This window comes from Lineus longissimus, chromosome 5 (assembly GCF_910592395.1).
Source record: "Lineus longissimus chromosome 5, tnLinLong1.2, whole genome shotgun sequence".
NCBI lineage: Eukaryota > Metazoa > Nemertea > Pilidiophora > Heteronemertea > Lineidae > Lineus > Lineus longissimus.
This window is the reverse complement of record NC_088312.1, coordinates 15,201,713-15,221,869: the sequence shown is the minus strand read 5'-3', so window position 1 is coordinate 15,221,869 and position 20,157 is coordinate 15,201,713. Positions and strand designations below refer to the sequence as shown.

General features: G+C 40.6%; 1 long non-coding RNA gene across 1 annotated transcript; it reads left to right on the top strand.

The window, feature by feature from the left end:
* Positions 1-5,934: 5,934 nt before the first annotated feature.
* LOC135488749 (uncharacterized) lies at positions 5,935-15,293 on the top strand. The gene is made up of 4 exons (XR_010447039.1): positions 5,935-5,997; positions 13,740-13,822; positions 14,347-14,368; positions 14,930-15,293. It is a non-coding gene; the product is annotated as an uncharacterized LOC135488749 (long non-coding RNA).
* The last annotated feature ends 4,864 nt before the right edge of the window (positions 15,294-20,157 follow it).

The window sequence follows — 20,157 nt, the reverse complement described above, 5'->3', positions numbered from 1 at the left end:
CGCTGACTTTAACAAGACCCAATGGGAATGTCGCACAGTCATCTGTCAAAAACAAGACCTATGTTGCAGTATGATCTCTTGCCAATATTTAATAATTGCACTATCGTCATCACCTCATCATACTTCATTGACATTACAGGCACACATTGACATAGACCACTGTTGCAGTCAACGACACAGTCGCTATCCAAGTAGCATTATAGAGGTAATTATCATTATCATACCTCATTAGCATGTGAACCAATCACGTCGCGTCCTTTGCGATCACGGCAAAGCCTCATGGAATAATGTCTTTCACCGTTGAATAATTTTTCATATTCCATGCCTACAACTTCAATTTCTTCATATTCCATGGCTAGAAGTTCAATACTAATATAATCCAAGATAAAGTTACAAGAAGTAGTCAATAGGGGTCTCTCACCTCTCACTGTATGTCCACACTATTCACGCTTGTACGAGGAATACATTCAATGCTGAATCTAACAACACCCAGTGCCCTTACTCTGTATATTAGTCACTGGAAGATTGCCCATTTCACTCCTTGCTTCTACTTCACCTATAGTCTCATTGCAAACGCCTCAGTTCTATGATATCACATTCACTTTCAGCTGTCATGCAACGCAACAACTGTGCTATCTGCCATCGCACATCAACGAAGAAGTGCAGCCGCCCACATTCCACCTCACGTCTGTCCGACCAGCTGCAATCCTCGAGGACGCCCCACTGTACCACGATTTCACTACGATGTTTGACAAGAAGGAGCAGTGCGCGAGATAGGCTAATGAGCAGACTTCCCTGCTTGAGTTTCGGAAGAATGTTCCATATCGCGCTAAGCTGACCACTGCTGACCATGACAGGCGTGCATTGGTCTGGTACAGGTTGGAACTAAACATTGAATATGCTGGTGGTGACGCTTTCTGATGAGAAGTTGGTCGTGACTGATGCAGTATCCTTGGACTTGTCCACAGCATCGTTCAATCATTGCTCTCTGAGCTGCCTTGATTCTGTACTTACCCAAATACTAAGACCAAATGCCTGTTGACTGTGCTTTAAGAGAGACTGGCGCCATGCCTAGAGATATGACTGACCCCTATTGGCAAATTTGTATGACTTTATCTTGCCTACCTAGCTGCTGCCTATAGTCTCCCTTTAACTGCAGAACACTTCAAAGTCGATAAAATGCCATGTTCCACCTTTTAATGTGTTCAGACCGCCATTTTCAAAATAATCAAGTCAGGACACTGCCTTCTAGTCTCATAATAAATTTTGCTTTCCTCAATAATAACATTTCTTCTTCTTCAATGCTTTCATCATTCCAAACTTCTCCTCCTCTGACTTTTACAGGGGTACAGTCATGGCAATCAAAACCCAAATACTGAGACCAAATGCCTGTTGACTGTGCTTTAAGAGAGACTGGCGCCATGCCTAGTCTCTCTTAAAGCACAGTCAACAGACACCAACCCCCTCAGACTCAGAAACCACAAACGCCCAACCCTTCCTGCTACCTTAATACTTCTGGATTAGTGTCATCTATAGTGGTCATAACTGCAAAAGGCCATAGCGCTTATATTGTGCAAAGTAAAGGTGAACATTTGCTTTGGAGTTGTATTCTTTGTAGCTGAGATGGATTGTGCACATTTCAGATTGGTTGATCAGATAACTTGTGGCTTGACTGGTAACATTCCAAGTTGTTTGGGCAAACTGGTTGCCATGGTAATAAGATGTTGAGCAATTCCCCTTTCACTTTAGATGGGTACTGTTATTTTTGATACTTTGATATTTTAATTTGAACTTGTCTCATCTGTAAATATGATTTTGCATTATGTTTTTAAACCTACTTGTCTTCTATATATGTAATGTAAGTGCATTGTTTACGGGTTCAAAGTTTTGAATGTTGCTAGTGTCTTTTGCACTGCACATTGGGATGGCACAAGTCACTGTCACTGAATGAACACTTGAGTTATCAGTCTGATCTTTGTGTCAATGTAAGTTGAGTACAGTTTGCGTGTAACTAGTTGTGTGCAAAAGCAAATGAGGTTGAAGTAACTGTTTCTGGTTCTCCTGGTATAAAACTGGTAATGTTTAGCTTTTCGGCCGGAGGTTGAATTATTTCATAGTTGAAAAACTTGTTGACTGACAGCAAGATTAAGTAGTTTGAAGTGAAGAATGTGATGTAAATGAATGCCTTGGCTTGGTTTTAGTGTCATGTGGATGGGTTGTGAAGTGGCATACATTTAGGAGTGTGTACTACAAGGTATGTGATTGTACTTAATTGTGTTTGTCCTGTTAATTTGTTGTTGTATTGTGTACATACTAGGTATTCATATTTTATTTGGAACTTTTATTTTATAAGGTAGCTCTCAATTCTTAGGTTAATTTTGTGTTGGGTACAGTAGTTTATTGACGGGGGCGTCAATGTTTCGATCGGGGGGGTAATGTAACAAAATTAGTCTTTCGTCTCTTCGTTCCGTCTAGGACAACTCCTGGGTCCGTATTTTACATGCACCCGCTGTGCAGCAAGTACCTGTTTTGCAGGTCGGGATTTTATATACAACCGGACCATTTTTACTGGAGCAAATTTTCGTGTTTGAAGTCTATTTTCATCAAAACTGCGCCAAGTTAGACTGTCAAACTTTAGGGATACATTTGTCATTGGGAATCTATTGATTGAGAGCCTCCTGGTAAGTTGTTAAGTTGGTGAACGCTTGTATTTCACTATTTTTATGTTGCGATTTGCGACTTTCTGAAAGCTGTCCCCCATGTTTGATGACGTCAGACCTCCACATTGTTTTGGATTGTGAGTGACGAACTTTCCAGTGGTAACTTTGCAGAGTGTTTTAAATCAGGTAAATGTTGGTGAAAAAGTTATTTCAAAGACATGGCTTATTTCATAAAGATCTGTAGCATCTTTTGGTGTCATTTTCAAAGCTGTGACTTTTGGGAATCTCTTGTACTTTGGGTCTAAAGTTGGCACATGTTTCAAAACGGGTTTGTTTTGTTATCATTTCGAGGGTCTGTAGTCCGTGGGTGACCCCCGTGGATACGGTATAAAACCCTAATCAGCTGGGCGTGAGAGCAGATCGGGTGCTAGCATATCTAGCATCAGGAGGTTCTAGCCCTCCGGAGTTGACATTCACCCCAGTCACATACTCCTAGCTTGCAGTTGCACAACATTGCAGAACAAGCCACATGTTACATATATGTGGTCTTGCATTGAGATTGTTGTGTGAGTCAAGTTTCAAATACAGCTTTGAAGGTGGTCACACTGATACTGATAGAATTTAGCCAGGTAAGCGCCCTAAAGATATCTTTCTATTATATTTGCAATTTGAATTGTTGACTTTTGTTCAGCAAAAGGGGCAGAGTAATATACTAACTTTTATACAATTTATGGGAAAGTGTAACAGTCATAAAATGCCTGAATATTCAGCACCTAGTGTGCATGTTTATGCTGATGATCTGGTCATAATAGGCACTTTTATTGAACTGGAAAACCTGGTTGCTTTCCTCCATGAACTTTTAGATTTGTTGACCCGTTTGATAAATGGTGAAGATGTGGATATGAGCCTATATCCAGCCATCAACCACCTAGTTTAATCTGATTGAAACCTTTTTGTACCCGTTGTAAAATCATGGACATTCGCGTTTTGAGAGTTATAATAAAACTATTTAGTTAGATGAAGTAGTTGTGCCCTTTTGTGATAGCTTAGTAGTAGTTTTCATCCGGACTCTTATCAGTGACCAAAAGCAGGTCACATTGCCCAAGTCCCACCCAGTCTCTCATATTGGAATGAGAGAAGACATAGAGGACATGTCCCTGAAGTCAGGTTACTAGATCAAATCAGGAGGACCAGAGTCCTTGGATTTCCCCAGGTTGTGACAACTACTGCCCCATAAAAAGCCTTGACTTGGTTGTGACTTTGTCTCCAGGACATTATCACTGACGCTTTACCGCTCGGACAGGTTTCGCGCTACACATCGCAAGCAAGTGCGACGCCGACGCAAGTCGAAATCGCGACAGTGGATCCCGCTTAAATTGCACTCTTCACTTTTTTGGAAACACCCTGTAGAAAGTCAGAATAAATTGCCTTCAGCCATGCACGGGCATGACTGGGTTCAATTCACCTCTCCTTAAAAAGTCGAATCTATTTCACAATACCCGAAACCCCAAGCAATTGGTTCATGGCAGACCGACAATTCATCCAATCATGTGAAGAGGGCGGACTTAAATTTAGTATGGGCCGTTCGTCGTAATCCATGTAGGTAGTCCCTGAAGTTAATGAACCCACCATAAAAAGGCGAAACTAGAGTATATATACTGATTTTCAACTCACGTCGTCTGCTATAGTGCATACGCGGCAGTGCGTTCAACCGTACATTTGGTCGCTAAAACGCTACGATTATCCACCGTGAGGTTACTGATTGGAATCATTATATCAGGAAGATTGCAGGACGTTTCTCCTCGGTTGTTAATATGACAGATGTACGTTTTAGGGCAGCTTTTCGTGGAATAACAGTGAAAACAACAAGTTCCTCCATACAGGTTTAGATCGACTGGTGACCAGCAAAAATGAATGACTCAGTACACGCGACAGACTCTACTTTTCTTACGCTATTTCGCTACGTACATGGACACAGTGGCTGTGGTAGAAGAACATACTCAATCATGGCTCCGAGGGGCAAATACCTTCTGGTTTCTTGCCGATAGAATTTATTCCTGCTGATCGTCTCCAGAAAGTGCTTCATTCTGTTAAGAAGGAACAAGAAAGTAGGCACCCCGACTTTTGTTTGATGTATGATAAACCCAGCTTATGTTATCACACTAAAGACCTTGAAACTTTCACTCGGACCGATTAGTCATTGATAAATTTCAAACTTCCATTGACCAGCAGGGTTGCACCTTTCATGTTTATTCGGTTCAGAGTATTGCCATGCCACTGAACTCTTCTTCAACGAATTCGACCAAAGTTGAGGTGTTGAACTAGTTTCGTGCCAATGTGTGACCTATGTGAAATGCATTAGTCTATATCACACGGATCTCAATACGCATACACAGGGCCGCGGTATTTCGTGATTCACGGGTACCTAAAATTCCTGAATAATCAATACCGGGTTGATCGTGCCGTTCTTCGAAATTCCAAGGACTCTTGAAATCGCAGCATGTACAGTTCAGGAATTACGCGTAGCCGCCTTGGAATAGTCTACAAACCGCCTCCCCATGCCAGTTCGGCAATGATCCCTTCCCTACACACTCGCCGGTTGTACTATTTCGCCTCATCGCCTTGTCATTTCTAAAATAGGGTTACAAGAGATGTCGCATATATTTTTGCATAACTGCGTGAAATGCTGACCTGAAGTCTCAGGATCGAAGAGTACAACCTTCACAAACATCTGCGATCAATTCGGATCAAAATGACAGTGCAGTTTATTCTCTTAAAACGAATATCAATGGAGACTGCAACAGGAGACATAACTTTAGTTTGCCCCTTATGCCTACCAATACACGATATTTTATCTTTAATGAACGCTCGCACTTAGACCTAAATTCCCATATTATTGTTCTTCAGTTTCATCAAAGGACCAGGACAAATCTTGATAACACCGACCCCAACGAAACACCTTTCAGAGTGGTCAATAGGCCTAAACCAGCATGGGCTAAAACTAAATAAACTAACTACTGTTCATATAGTGACAATAACGTCCTTAACGCCGTTCGAAATTCGAAATTGGAAACTGAATTTGAGATTTTGCATTGATATTAATATATTCACAGATTGGATATAGATTTCAACTGTACATTTGTGTCGCATGTTTACACCGCAGGGTAACCTTTGGCTGCAGTACCTGGTGGATTATGTGAAGTGCAGGATCAATTGCCTGATAAATTATGTGAAGTGGCGGTTGGATTTGATATAATAGAACTTTCGCTAGGCATTCTGCTCACAGGCATTCTGCTCACAAGTCAGGTGACCAAGCGAGAGACTCCATCATAAAACGGTAAGCCATAGTTATATCTAATCTTTCTGCAGCAAGCCCCTCTTCATAGAGGCCGCGTGTGCGCCTTCCAATTTCCTCGGGGGTAAAGGGCGAATTTTGAGATCAAAACAATAAGTCTAAGGTAAAGAATCCAAGAGAATATGAAACAAGGCGGAAACTTTTTCTATTTTCAAATAAGGTCGTGCAACGGTAAGTTGTTTCTTCAAACAAAGTGGCTTCCAGCAGAACAATCATTTTCAGAGTCTCCAAAATAGAGGGTCAAATCCCTTAGATAGAGGGGGTCTTTTGCCATGGAATATGGGGGCAAGCATTCGACATTCATGTCTTACAACTTTATCTTTCAATATCAGTCACAATTTATACTTAAAGGCCATATATCAAGGTTTGAAAACATGCTTGATACTCATGAAATATGTTGAGGGTTAAAAAAACAAGATCCCAGACATTAAAAAAATTCTAATAATAAAGTCATTATTTAGTTATTTCAATTTTCAATTTTAAACTATTTGAATTTCCCACCACACACAACTTTAGATTAGTTCCACATGTGGCCGCTAGGGATTTTTTGATGACGTAGATCAGGTCAGTCAGAACAAAGCAAGATGGCTTCCGCATACAGTTCAGAGAGTGAGAGCAGTGAATTTGAGGATGTTTTGGTCGATACAGAAGGATATTTAAACGTTGAGCCGTACATGTTTGAGCCATTAATATCACTAGATCATAATGAGAGTGATCATTCGGACGAAAGTGATTAGAATTTGTGGTTAATCAATTTGCATGGCAGACCTGCCGATATAGCAAAGAAGACATTGATAGACGGTTGCAGATGCATAACATGTATGATTTTTGAACAGACTAATGTTGCACAATATTGTTTCGCCTCGTCAGTGTTGTATCGCCAGTTATGTCATGACGCTGAACTACTATTGAAAAGTGACGGTATTATGCACAATCATCTTGACGTGACGATATAATGCCGTGCAACGTTAGATAGGCCTAGATGTCAGATGACAATAATCTGTCATTGACAGTGGCTGTCACTGACACTGACCTGTGTCGCTGTCACCTTGCTATGGCTGGAACACAAGAAGACACTATGCGGTATCACAGGCCCCACATTATGTATAACAACCGACCTCAGCAGCCTCGGGCATTAAATGCAATTGACATGGTTGGAACGGCTGTTTTTAACAAGTGGCATTTAATATTCAGTTGGATGCAGATATCCGGCTTCATGTGATAATCCGTATCGATAAAGTGATCACTGCAAAGTTTGGCCGAAGGCCCAGGCTTCCAACACTCCAAACGTTTGCACTTCCGAATCCACAGCTTCCTCCTCTCTCGTTCAACTGGCTTTGGAAATTCATGAAAATGGGTCCCATCCGTCATTCGATTGTTCTTTGTGCTATCCTTGACACAATTCGTAGCCACACAATACACCATAGTGAATGAAACACATTACTTCCAGGTGTGCATAATTAATTAAGGCCCTCCTGCTTTTATGATTGCATGACATGTACAGATAACCTGATCTACATCACAACTTTTGCTGAACCCGCCGCCTGGCTCTAACAAGCCAGTTGCTAGCCTGATTAGGTAATCAAGTTGTCAAACACATAATTGGCTATATCTTCAAAATGGATGGAGCTAATTGCATTTGGTTTTCTGTATTGTATAAAGTGTTAGGTACACTTTTGAAATCGTCTTACAGCAGAAAATGGCAAAAAAACTTGATATATGGCCTTTAATATGTTGTGATAGACACGGCGCTGAGACATTGGTGGGTAATAATATGATAATACTTATAATGTCACGGGGTTATATAGCGCTCCTCGGTGGTGAAACTGTTAAAGCGTTGTGGGATATCAAATTATTACTAACCCGGTCTCCACAGAAATCAATCAGGATCAAGGAGCAACCAGAAGGCGCTCATTTGAACTCGACCAAGAGGGAAACTAAGCAAGTGACTCGGCCGGGAGGCGAACCGACGACCTATTGATCAAGAGGCCGACTCTCTTCCACTGCACTACCGGTGCTGCGACAATTACCGCATGTATCCGGGACGGGTACACACTGGTAATAAAATGCTAATGCATTAACCAGTAAATTTGACGACATCTGGTGGCTCATAACTTTTTCCTAGACTTTCCGATGAAAGTAATACCCGGAGGTCTAATAGACCTATGATACCTCTCCAAACCGTGAAATTTTCGCAGTGTTGGGGGGTCAATCTCGACCATTTTTGAGCCGTGAATCGACTTTTCGGCCGTGACGGATTAATTGGACCCCTGAGACCACAATATTAAGAAAGGCTACTGAACCGAAACTTCATCACTATTTTCCTTTTTGTTATAGGGAATAAAATCATAAAAAATATGTATTTATAATGGAAACACATCGATACTGCTCCGAAACGCAGTGTTGTACTTGGGGTTGGCACAGAAGAAAATGAATACCGTTTCATAGATACAGTTGAATATTTTTATTTGAAACCTGTAAGGAATACATGACAATTAGCACCAAATATAAATCATAAATGATCAAGCCAAACAGCACTATTGCAACTTTTATTAACCGTGTTAAATGACGGTTTCTAATTTGTGTAATAAAAACAATAAATACTATTTTTCGCCAATTTTGTTTGTCCATTTGATTTCGGGCGTGTTTCTTTTAACTCAACATTTAACACAAAAAGACAAAATCATTTACATGCTAAAATGAACAATTATAAACCTAAATTCAAACGACACTCTTAAAGCTAATTAAACACTTACATGTACGTTGATCAGGCTAACAGTCCGCAATGGGATAACTGAACACCAGCCTATGACGCGAAACTAAAACATTATTGATAAAAATGCGCTCCACCTACAAGAACTCGCGAATACAATGAAAATCCAACTTAAGGCGTGAATTAAACTATAGGCGCCAAATTTGAACATTAATAGAAAATAAAAATTTCTTTTTTCGCCACTATTGTTTCAGCGAAACACGTAGATATATTCACCTTTAATCACTTTATCATTAATATAATTGAGGCGCTCTTCGTTTCTGGTACATGCACTTCGTTGTCTAATATGCGCGTGCTGTCTGATTCGCGCCAACCTTTTCTGACGTCAAGGTGTTTTAGATTTGTCCCGGTGTAAAAGGAATGGACGTCCTAGGAATGCAGAACCCCATACAATAACTGTGTATTTTTAACGGATGTGGTTAATGGTTTGGTTAGGGTTAGCTACATAATCTTCAACAAAGGAACTCGGTGACTCTATTCACTTTAACAAAAGGACCGGACTTAGATTCCGGGGGACTTTCATTTCTTTTACACCGGTCAGTTTTGATGTACGCTGATGCGCTTGGGCCTGCTCGTGTATCGCTTGCCGGAGTGGACACAATGCAATATTTAATGTGAACACTAATTCAGAATTATGTTCCAAGTGTAGGCATTGAATTGGCCAATCAGAACGCAGTTTATAATGTATACACAAAATCGATTTCGTGCAGACATTAATCCGATTAATGTAGTCACAAAAACGATTTATATGGGACATTTATTGTATTTTGTATTTATTACAAGTAATGTCGGTCATAATTCTGAATATGTGTTGATACTAAAGTAGCCAATCAGAATTGAAGTTTAAGTGTCGACAAACAATACAAATATTGTACACCATAAATACGCAACTTCCGTACAAAAATCGGCCAATCAGAGACATTTTTTCAAAACGGCCACAGGGGGCGACAGCTACTTGCGTTCATAACTCGTTTGCGTCTTCCATGTGTCACAGTACCCGCATCTCCCAACACGATTATCGATACACGATGGCTTTGCCATCTACTTTACGTGTACAGAAGGATCTAACGCCTTGCTGAGTAGAGTTGATTTTATATCCTCTTTTTCGGAAAGGTTTGTTATTCAGATTCAGCACGTGCCAATAAATAGCGAGGGCCTCGCCTATCAATGCATCCGTAAATAGATTATCCGACAATCGAAATGTGCATGTTGTATACAAAGGCACAGGAAAGTCCAGGTTGCAAAAATGCTTCTAACCCTAACCAAAATCATTTATTTTGTGTAAAATGGATCAGTTAGGAGTTAAAGAATGATGTAAATGTGGAAAGTTCAAGTTACAGTGATTTTCCATGTCAAAAATCGAGTGGAATCCGTAAACTCACCTGTGTTCTGTGTACGTTGTACACTCTTGACGCAGTTGACCGGCCTCGTTCCTCACCCTCACCACTAGGACAAGTGGTGAGCTTTTCTGGAGGTTCTGTACCAACGACTTGGCCGGCTGTCAACCATAATGTGGTGCCGATAGTTTATCAACTGGCTGCAAGGGGCGCTGCAGTCGGAAGAGCATTTGCGATAATTTTGGCTAATTAGCACCAAAAAATCTAAAATAGTCGTATTCCAAGTTTTAATAGCTTATGAAACCTGAGATTTTATCGTACAAAGATTTTTGCATTTAATTATTTTGTTTGTTATTTATTAACATGTAGGTCAACTATGTATACCCTAAACCACAGTAGAAATGAAGTTTAGGAAAGAAGTGTTACGCTATTATGTATGCCACAGACAGTGACACGGTGACAGAAAATGCCCTTACGGTTTCGTCACAGCAATGTCCATTGGCTATTCGTCCAGCAGCATGCACGAATTCCTGCTTTTTGATGCAGTCCATAAGGATACCAAATTAGTCCATAAGGATGCCAAATTTGATGCAATCCATAAGGATACCAAATTAGGATGATGCAATGGGCTTCCCAGGGAGTCTAGTACGTGCAGGCTGTGTACTGTTGAAGGTCGCAGTCCTTCAGTCTTTGTTTTGGCTATACATACTGCATGTACTGATAAGTGCTGCGCTGCGCATGCAGGACTACAGGACGTTCGGCGCTGTACAACAAATATAAACAATGTCTACACGCAGGCCTCTGCCAATCAAGCATTCCCAGCGAGTTGACTTTGCAATCACAGGATTACACAGCATCAGCCAATATATTAGATCTGGTGAATCAGTTAGAACCTGGATATTTCTATAGTGTGTAGTTTTACGTGTTCGAGGGTGAAGTCTCTCTTTGTAAAAGTCGTGTGATATTTGAGAATTCCCATTATATTTTAACGCCTGCTGGTAGCTGGTGAACTGTTCATTGTTGTGAATTATATAGATTTTTCATAATCAAAGGAAACTTACATTATTTTTTTATTATTATCAAAACATATTTTTAGGTGCCTTTATCAACAAATTGCTCAAAGGCACCTTACAATCTAAGAAACAATGTGCTCAAAGTACTAAAATACAGCAATAAAACAATAAAACAATTTAGGACCACATGATTAAAAACGGATTTAAAAATAGGATAATTAAAAAGGTAGGATTTCGATGCCTTCTCGAAGATGCCCAGGTCAGCTGTCGATCGGATGGACAGAGGAAGTTCATTCCACAGCCTTGGGGCCGAAGCCCCAAAAGATCTCCCTCCACAGACCGTCCTATGGCGGGGGACCTTGAGTTTATACTCCCCCGCAGAGCGGAGTGCTCTGCCAGGCCTGCGGAAGGAAACCAACTCCGAGATGTAAGGAGGGGCTGTGGAATGAAGGGCTCGAAAGGTATGGATGAGAACTTTGTACCGGATCCTAAACTTCACCGGCAACCAATGTAGGTCGATCAGTACAGGTGTTATGAGGTCAGACTTTTTAGTGCGAGTGATCAAACGTGCCGAGGCGTTTTGAACTTTCTGTAGGGATTGCACCAGTTGACCTGAGACACCATCAAGAAGAGCATTGCAGTAGTCGAGTCTAGATGTTACCAGACCATTGACAAGTGACTTGGTTGCATCGGCAGGCAAATAACTCCTCAATCTACCAATGTTCCGGAAGTGGAAGAAGCAGGAACGAGCAACAGAGTTCACCTGCCTCTCCATGGTGAGGTGCTGGTCAAAGATAACTACCAGGTTGCGAACTGCAGTGCTCGGTTCAGTGCTGCAACCATCAACAGAAACTGAGATGTGATCAATGGCCTGGCCTCCACGCAGGGTGAACAGCATCACTTCTGTCTTATCACCGTTTTGTTTTAGAAAGTTTGAGCTCATCCAATTGCTGATGGCTTTAAGGCATGTCTCGAGGTTGTGGACAGCTTTGTTTTGAATCACCAGATCTTTTTTGGGAAAGAAAATGTAGAGCTGTGTATCATCAGCGTACATATGGTAGTCCAGACCATGCATCTGAATAAGAGTACCCAGGGGTTTAGTGTACATCGTGTATAACTTCGGTCCAAGAACCGAGGAACGCCATATTTGAGCTTATTGGTGCTGGCAGATGCCTGACCGGAAAGTACCACTGATTGATAACGGTCCTGTATATAGGAATCAAACCAATCGAGAGCAGTACCCTCAATGCCATAGCGCTGCCTTAGGCAGTTGATGAGGGTGGCATGGTCGATGGTGTCAAAAGCTGCCGAAAGATCGAGCATCACCAAGACAGCACTATCACCCCTATCCATAGCTCATAGCTTATATCGAAACGCTTATGAAAATGAAGAGTTTTGAACAGCCCGATTAAAACTTAAGGTGGGAATAAGCCTCCATTGATAACTGTTAGCAGTTTTGAGTTCCCCTCAGGTAGTTGATTATGTAGCCAATGTGCTGCATAAGAAGTAATCACTAAAAGCTATTTTTACCACGTTCAGCTAGTCTAAACAAAGATTTGCGCCACGACTGTATCTCTTTAAAGTGATTACTTTTATACTTCCCTGACCTAGTTTATCCGTATTTGAGAAGGTGACAGCACCTTACGGACTAGAATCGTAATAATTATGAAAATAGTGTAACACTGAGTTTCTTGGCCAAGACACTTTAAGGTGCTGCCACCTATTGGTGTGGTTCAACATACTGAAACTCTCCAGGCCACAAACTTGAAATAAAGTTTTTAGCCCTTTTCCAGTTAAATAGGCAATATCCATTCGCTCATAACTTTTTCCTAGACGTAATCTAGAAGAAACGCTTTCACAGGCAAATAGATCCTATCCTAGCCTGTCAAACCATGAAATTTTCGTTGTACGTTATGCACGATAAATTCAAGGTTCTGAACATAGGGGGAGCTTTTTTCGATCGTATTCACTGTTGACATACGTTTTGGAGTGTATGGTTCCAACACACTCACATGAACCTTTGTGCGTGCGTAGAATTCTAAAAGTATAAAAAATGTTAGCCCTGTGAAGTTTCGTCGGGGGTACTTCTCCTTGCTCGGCATTAACTCACGCTAACATACCTTCATGTCTATAAAACTCCTTTATTCCTTCGACACAGAATCCTCACATCTCATCTAAAACCTTGCCGTCTTCACCCTCCCCACTCCTACGGTGTCTCATCATGGTCCCGTCACCCGGCAGCCTCCGACCAGTAGCGCCATCTGGCCTAAGGCCAACACACCAAGAGCTACCAGATGCCCAATATCAATTCTAATATTGTTTTGATCTAAAAATGATAAGACCGTATTCCACTGCATACTAAGGGAATTTAATTTGTTTAAAGGGACTGTTTTCCTAAACAACCTCGACCGGACCTTTAATTACAGGTGCGTGACCTCCTGTCAGTGAGCTGGGAGCCAACATAAAAGATCTCAATCTATTTCTCTACACTTATTTCTCCGATTTTCTCCATTTATAATCCCAAATTATTCAAACAACCAACAGCACCATAAGGACAAAAAAACCGCGACCCTACCTTCGTTTCTATTTTTGTTATTTCAGTCATTGTCGTTAGTTGATCATCATGAATCGATTCATCGTCCTTATGTTGGTATTGTTTGCATTCACCCTTACACAGAGTGCAGGTAAGGCCCGTATTTTTCGTTTAAAGGTTGGTTTGCCCTGGCAAAACAATGATCAGCTCCAGCGGGCATTTGGGTAATTCCAATTACACTGTATGCGCAGTGTTTGGGAAGCGGCAGTATCACAAAAAACCACAACAGCCCCATCGGCATGTAATTTTCAATAACCCAAATAATCGCTGGGGCTGATCGTAGATTGGCCCGGTTGCAAGCACTGAAGCCCTGGACGTGTATCGTTTTAGAACTCATAAGGTAGTCACTTCATTTTCCCAGAGATCATCAGTAGACGCTGTGAGTGTGATCACAGAGACATATTTTGCCCCCTCTTCGTATTGCCACAATTTTGCCTACTTATTTCACAGTGTTGATGGGGGGGATGGCTGTTTTACCACTCGATCATGATATACGTTTCCCAAAAAGTGTGACATGTTCGCTTTTATTCTTCGATCAGCGCTTCATTTAAAGATTCCTGTTGCTTTTAATGTGTATCACGGCTCAAGATGACCTTTGCGCTATAACTTTTTCAGGACCCGAAGCCCGCGAACATGGGTATGTACCATTTGTTTATTCGACTTTGATGTTTTCAGCCATAATTTACTATAATCACTTTCTGTCTTGTTATGATGATAACATTACATGACTGTACTTTCACAATGAGCACAGTCATGGTACTTTCTTAAAGGCGTTCAAAAGCAGTAAAGTATCAAACCATAACTACAAAGTTTAATATTTGGATATTTGAGATATGATCAGAACTTATCAAATAGATGGTCAAATGGTTTCTTCTTAGTACAGTACCATATTTTTTTCGTATCGGTTTTATCTGAAAACACCTTTAATCTGGAAAGAAAGACTTTAGGGTAATTCATTTTTTGGATATTTCAAGAAAAAGCGCTAGATATTCCCAAGGAAAAGTAAAATGGGTGTTCAAACTGTTGAATTCAAGATTTATATATGCATGCAAAGATTGCGCTTAGAATAAGATATATAGGTGGTTTTAACTTTTGTAATGACCGTATACAGACGAATATTCGTTTCTTTCTAAAACAGTGCTACAGCACCAGGTACAACCTAGAAATGAATAATTACTTGATTTCTTGATATCTTTAGGAAACGATCACATGAAGAGAAGAAGGGTTTGGGATTAAAGAGGCGAAAGGTGTGCTCCTCAGAATGTCCAAGTGACGGAACCTGTTTCACGAACGGAGAATGCTAGTAATTTTTTAATGATACAGTCCTAATCACAAATGACATCCCGTAAATCGCGTCATTGGTGCGTCATTGACGCGCTACCCGGCGCGCAGGTCGTGCGTAAGGTACGCGAAACATGGAGAGATTAGCGCGTCACTGCTGCATCATTGGCGCGCAACTCGCGCATACGTCGCGCGTCACTGACGCGAAGCAGGACGGAGGTCAGTTGTGATTTGGACTGTCTTATCCATATACAATATGAGAATAAATCTAAGTATCCGAAATAAAATGGAATATGTGACATTGTTTCTTTAATTGAAAACTTGCCCCTTAAATCACCATGCATTGGCATCATTAAGGGCAATATTACCCAGCTGTCGGCGGCCCAGTCACCTCCCATTCTACGCGGTAGCATGTAAGCACTGAAACGTTTCAAAAGAAACAGGTCAAACGAAACAAGTCAAATAAATGGTCAAAACGTGAAATTGAAAATGCACTCTGTTGATGTGTCGTTTTTCAAGGCTCTGTTTTGTATTTTTACCACATAAAAGCCACAGAAATTCAAACAGAAAGCGATTAATTATAAATAGATTTACCACAGTCCGTTCAGCTCGTTCACAATTTAGATAAACCGGTATTTCCCCATGTAACCTCGTACCCTGCCCCAATATTAATTAGCGCTATCGTATACTTTAACGACAATAACGGCGATTTATTGGAACACGTTGCATTGAACATGTCCAATTTCGCCTTGAACTCTGACACGGAGCATCAGCAGATCAGAGGTCATAGCATTATTCATGTTATTCCGCATTTCATCTGGCATTTCCCTGAACTAATGGTTCGGTTTTGTAAACACAAAAAAAACGAACACGAATTTAAAACAAAAGATAGAATTGATATCATAGGCTAAACGGCGTGCACAACAAAACATCACATCAGTCTGGTCAGAAGCTCAAGCTGTGTCATGGAATGCATAATGTACAATGATTTGCCAACATGGAAGCCAATTCGGGCAGAGATAATATTTTGAATATTAACTCTGCTTTTGGAGATTGGCGTTTTTTCTAGTACTATCTTAGAGCTGAAACAAAATTGGAAAAGTATCAAACATATTTAAAAAATAATTTACTGATAAATCACCAGAAGAATAAACATATTGCAGTGAAAAGCCGCCAATTCCTTTAACCTTTATACTCCTAAAATTAATTAGTAAAAAAGCCAATTTTATAATATCATTTGCTTCTCTGTTTGTTCCTATTGTACCAACTGTGAAATTAGTTCTTTTGACTATCGAAAGAAAAATTCTAAACTATCTAAACAACTGTAAAATGGTTACTTTTTATACTTTTTTCAAGCTAGAACAACTAATTCGTTGTTCGTTTCACCACCAATTTTACTAATTTCACAGTTGGTGCATTATGAACTACCATATAATTTGTTTTAACCAATATATTTCAAGATTGTACTGTATTATTAACATGTGGATATAATTAGTCATTCAGCCATCTATCAGTTCTTTCTTGCACATTTGACATACACGCCAAGTCACAGACCGGGGTTCAGTTAGTTATTCAGATATGCCTTAGTTTTAAAGAATATGGTACAGGTTATAAATTGTCCAGAATCATCTAATGCACACTTACGAACAGGAGGTGAAATTGAACTTTTTCTTGACGTCTAGATTTAAATTTTGGGTTAGCCGGCCAATGCAGACTGTTGGCAGCAAGAGGACAACACGAAAGCATAGGAGTGAAGAGAGCGATGGAAAGACATAACCTTGAAATGTGCCAGAAGAAGTTGTTCAAGTTCCAGTTTTGTGGAATAAGATGGGTCAAAACTAGCGTGATCGAGGCGGATCAGAGTTTCGACGGGCGGCACAGCTTTGATGTTAGAAACCATTCCCATACGATCATAGTGTGGTAAGTCTTGTCCTTTCTATAGTAATTGTTACTAGGGCATACGCAACTGGTACGCTAGACTCACCGATCTAAGACCGGTTCATCAGTTTGGGGCCTGCCCACCCCCAGTGCAAGAAGTCCAAGGTCCCGTCATGCTGATCGGCTCAAACTTGTCGGTCTTTTCCGGTTGTAGTAAATTGATTGACAGTGGTTCGCATTATGCACAGATCACTTCAGACCTACTTTTTACTTGTATCAGATTGAAGGAATGGTGTGCTCGATCAATATATCCATGTATTGAAGGTCTGCATGGTATAAGGAATCTTCAATAGAAAATATCGTATTGTGAAATATCATGATAAAGTCCTTGCGAGCCGCGAATATTCCCAAACGACATATCCATATTTGGACTTGTAATAATTTCTACCAAAAGGTTTACGAAGTAGAGAGACTACCAGGAAAAGAGTGTCGACTGTGATGAGATTCGATCCAGAGATCTTCGGCATGGTACACATGTAGCCATTGAGTCGATTATACGAACGATTATACGTGATGAATCTATGAAGATTGTACGATTATTGTGTGATCATGGCCAGGCCCAAGCGTACCACCGGGATGTTCTAACCAACAACAGATCTAGAAGCGTTCAGTTTTTCTGTATTAAACCTAGCCAATAGAATCCAACCTTGCTTCACAAAAACGTTTCTAAAACAAAAACTACTGAACAGAATCAGTCGATCTTGATATCATTCTTCTTCTAGAAAGTTTTTTCCGGACCACTCTGTATAAAAGAAGAGCTATAGGAACTACGAAAACCGATTGCAAATGAAATGGCGTTTCGCTTGCGGGCCTGTCATTCATAAAACTAACTATGAAATTGACGTAAAAGCAAAGGAGAAGAACGTGATGGCATCACCATTAGACAAACTGCTGCCGCCCACCCCTTGTCCACTTCGATTGATCAGTGTTGAATGACATCGAATGGCCCCGTCGAAGTGCTTGTACATATATATAGCAGCCTCCGAAACGACCAAATCTTGCACCAAAATTTACCAAAAACTCGTGGGATTCTGGTACCAGGTTTTGATGGTCGTTTCGGAGGCTGCTATGGCTAGTGCAATTGGTCATTACTAAAACATCACAGCCAATATGATTTAAACAACGTTTTCTTTCCACTGAACAGGTATAATTTGTTAACTGATACGGCCTCAGGAAAGCCGAAAAATAGGAAAATATTGGTAAGAGTTCCGTAAACGTTGTTCCCAATTAAAAATATTGATCTATTGTCGGGATCGAAATCGGAATGTCGTGATAATTGAACCAGTTTTGATTTTGTGAATTTTTGTGTGTGTTATTTTGTGATGGGAAATGCTAATCTAGTATAATAGGTGACTGGGTAATACTGCGACTGGTCCTTTAATCAATTATCGCACAGGAATCTTTTCGCAATCGTGCATTCACATGTACCCGTTTGAAATGAGATCATACGGCTGAGAATCGCATCTGGATCAACTGCACGGGGAGAAACGGCCCACACAAATCTGCCTAGAAAACTGCCAGCAACTGCCTGTGTTAAGGCGGTGAAGGATGGAAAGGCGTCTGATTCCAGTGTTAGAGAACTCTGTAGTTCAAACCATAGGCGGATACAGGAGTCTAAGGGAGATCAAATTGTCTGAGGAAAAGAAAACCAGATGAAGGATTACGAGTAGAAATAGGTAACTTGTTTGATACTTGCATTTTTGTTATAAGCTGCATGTACGTACTCACAGGATTCATATCCAAACTGGTTTCAATTTATTTTCAGGGACAGTTCATATTGAAGCTACCAGAATATAATCTTCAAGCATATTTTGTTGAAGTAAGCGAGTTGATAAAAATGAAAATAGGAAGAGGTTTTTGGGACAGCCGATATTCGGGGTTGAACTCCATCGGTTTTGTTTGTACTCCGAGATATGTCTTAATAGCTCATGTCTTAATTCTTTGTGATAAGACACATCGTAGATCGTTTCAATTATTTTAACGATTTGCAGAGCAAAATCGACTTAAAATCTTTCCGGAATCTTCTGCATGTGATAAAATACAAATAGAAGTTGATAGCACAGTTTAAATCATAGAAAATGACACCAATAACATAGACAATGGTGCCAAGTTGTTGCTGATGTACGTCACCGGCCTCGCCCATTGGGAAAGCCACAAAGAGCATGAAGTGTAATACCAGCGGGAATGTGGTGATAAGGTATGTTGCAGTAACTGAAATGACCATCATCATGACCGAGCTGTCTTCTGCGTTTTGTCCTCGCTGTCGTATACTAGCCAAACCTTTCTGTCGGTTTCTTAAAGTAAACACGATGCCAGTGTTAAGGAATAAAAGAACTGTAAAAGGTAGAATGAATGCTGTGAAGTAGTGGGCTAGCTCATACACAGCGTTTATATTCGAGGGTATCAACATGAGACATGGGAACGGATGTCCATCTACCTTCAACACCCTGTTATAGATTAAATCCGGCAGAGCCAAGACGAAGAAAATTGATAAAATTGCAAAGAAACTTATCATTGCGGATTTGAAAGTGTTCCATTGCTGCGCTTTCAGAGGAATGGCGACGGCAATAAATCGCATCAACGTCATGATGATGATTGTCCAGGAGGACATTTCTACCGTGAAATTAACTGCAAAACCTATCAGGGCACAGAACGTATCACCGAAAACCCTGACCATTGTTTGCATGGCATTATTGGTGCTGATAGTGGCACCCACCCAGAGATTGATAGTGTCGATAAGGGCAAGGATCTTCAGGAAAAGGCAGCTAATGTGTTGCCTGTATCGCGGTTGAAATAGCACAACGACGACGATGAGATTGTTGAAGCAGCCTATCACAGTTATACCAGGAATGATGAAATTTCCGGAGAGGTACAGGAGACTGTCGAGAATGTCCTGGGGTTTCTCTGTCAAGATTACAGTCTGCGTCATGATAAAGAATGTACGTGCACTAAAGGAAAAACCGCCAAACTTATAGACCTAAACTAATCAATTGGCCATCAGTACCAGTACCATCCATATGTAAGTGACCTTGCCTCAAACATGGTGCAGGCGAGGTGTACACTGTCTCATGTTTCTTTTTCTCCACAGCTGAATCTTAAAATATCAATTTGGATAGTGTCTTTTGTCCCCTGCAATAAAATAGGCTTTCAACAAAATGGGTTTCGGATGAAGTAGTTAGAATATCTAAAATCCAGAACGGTTCACTT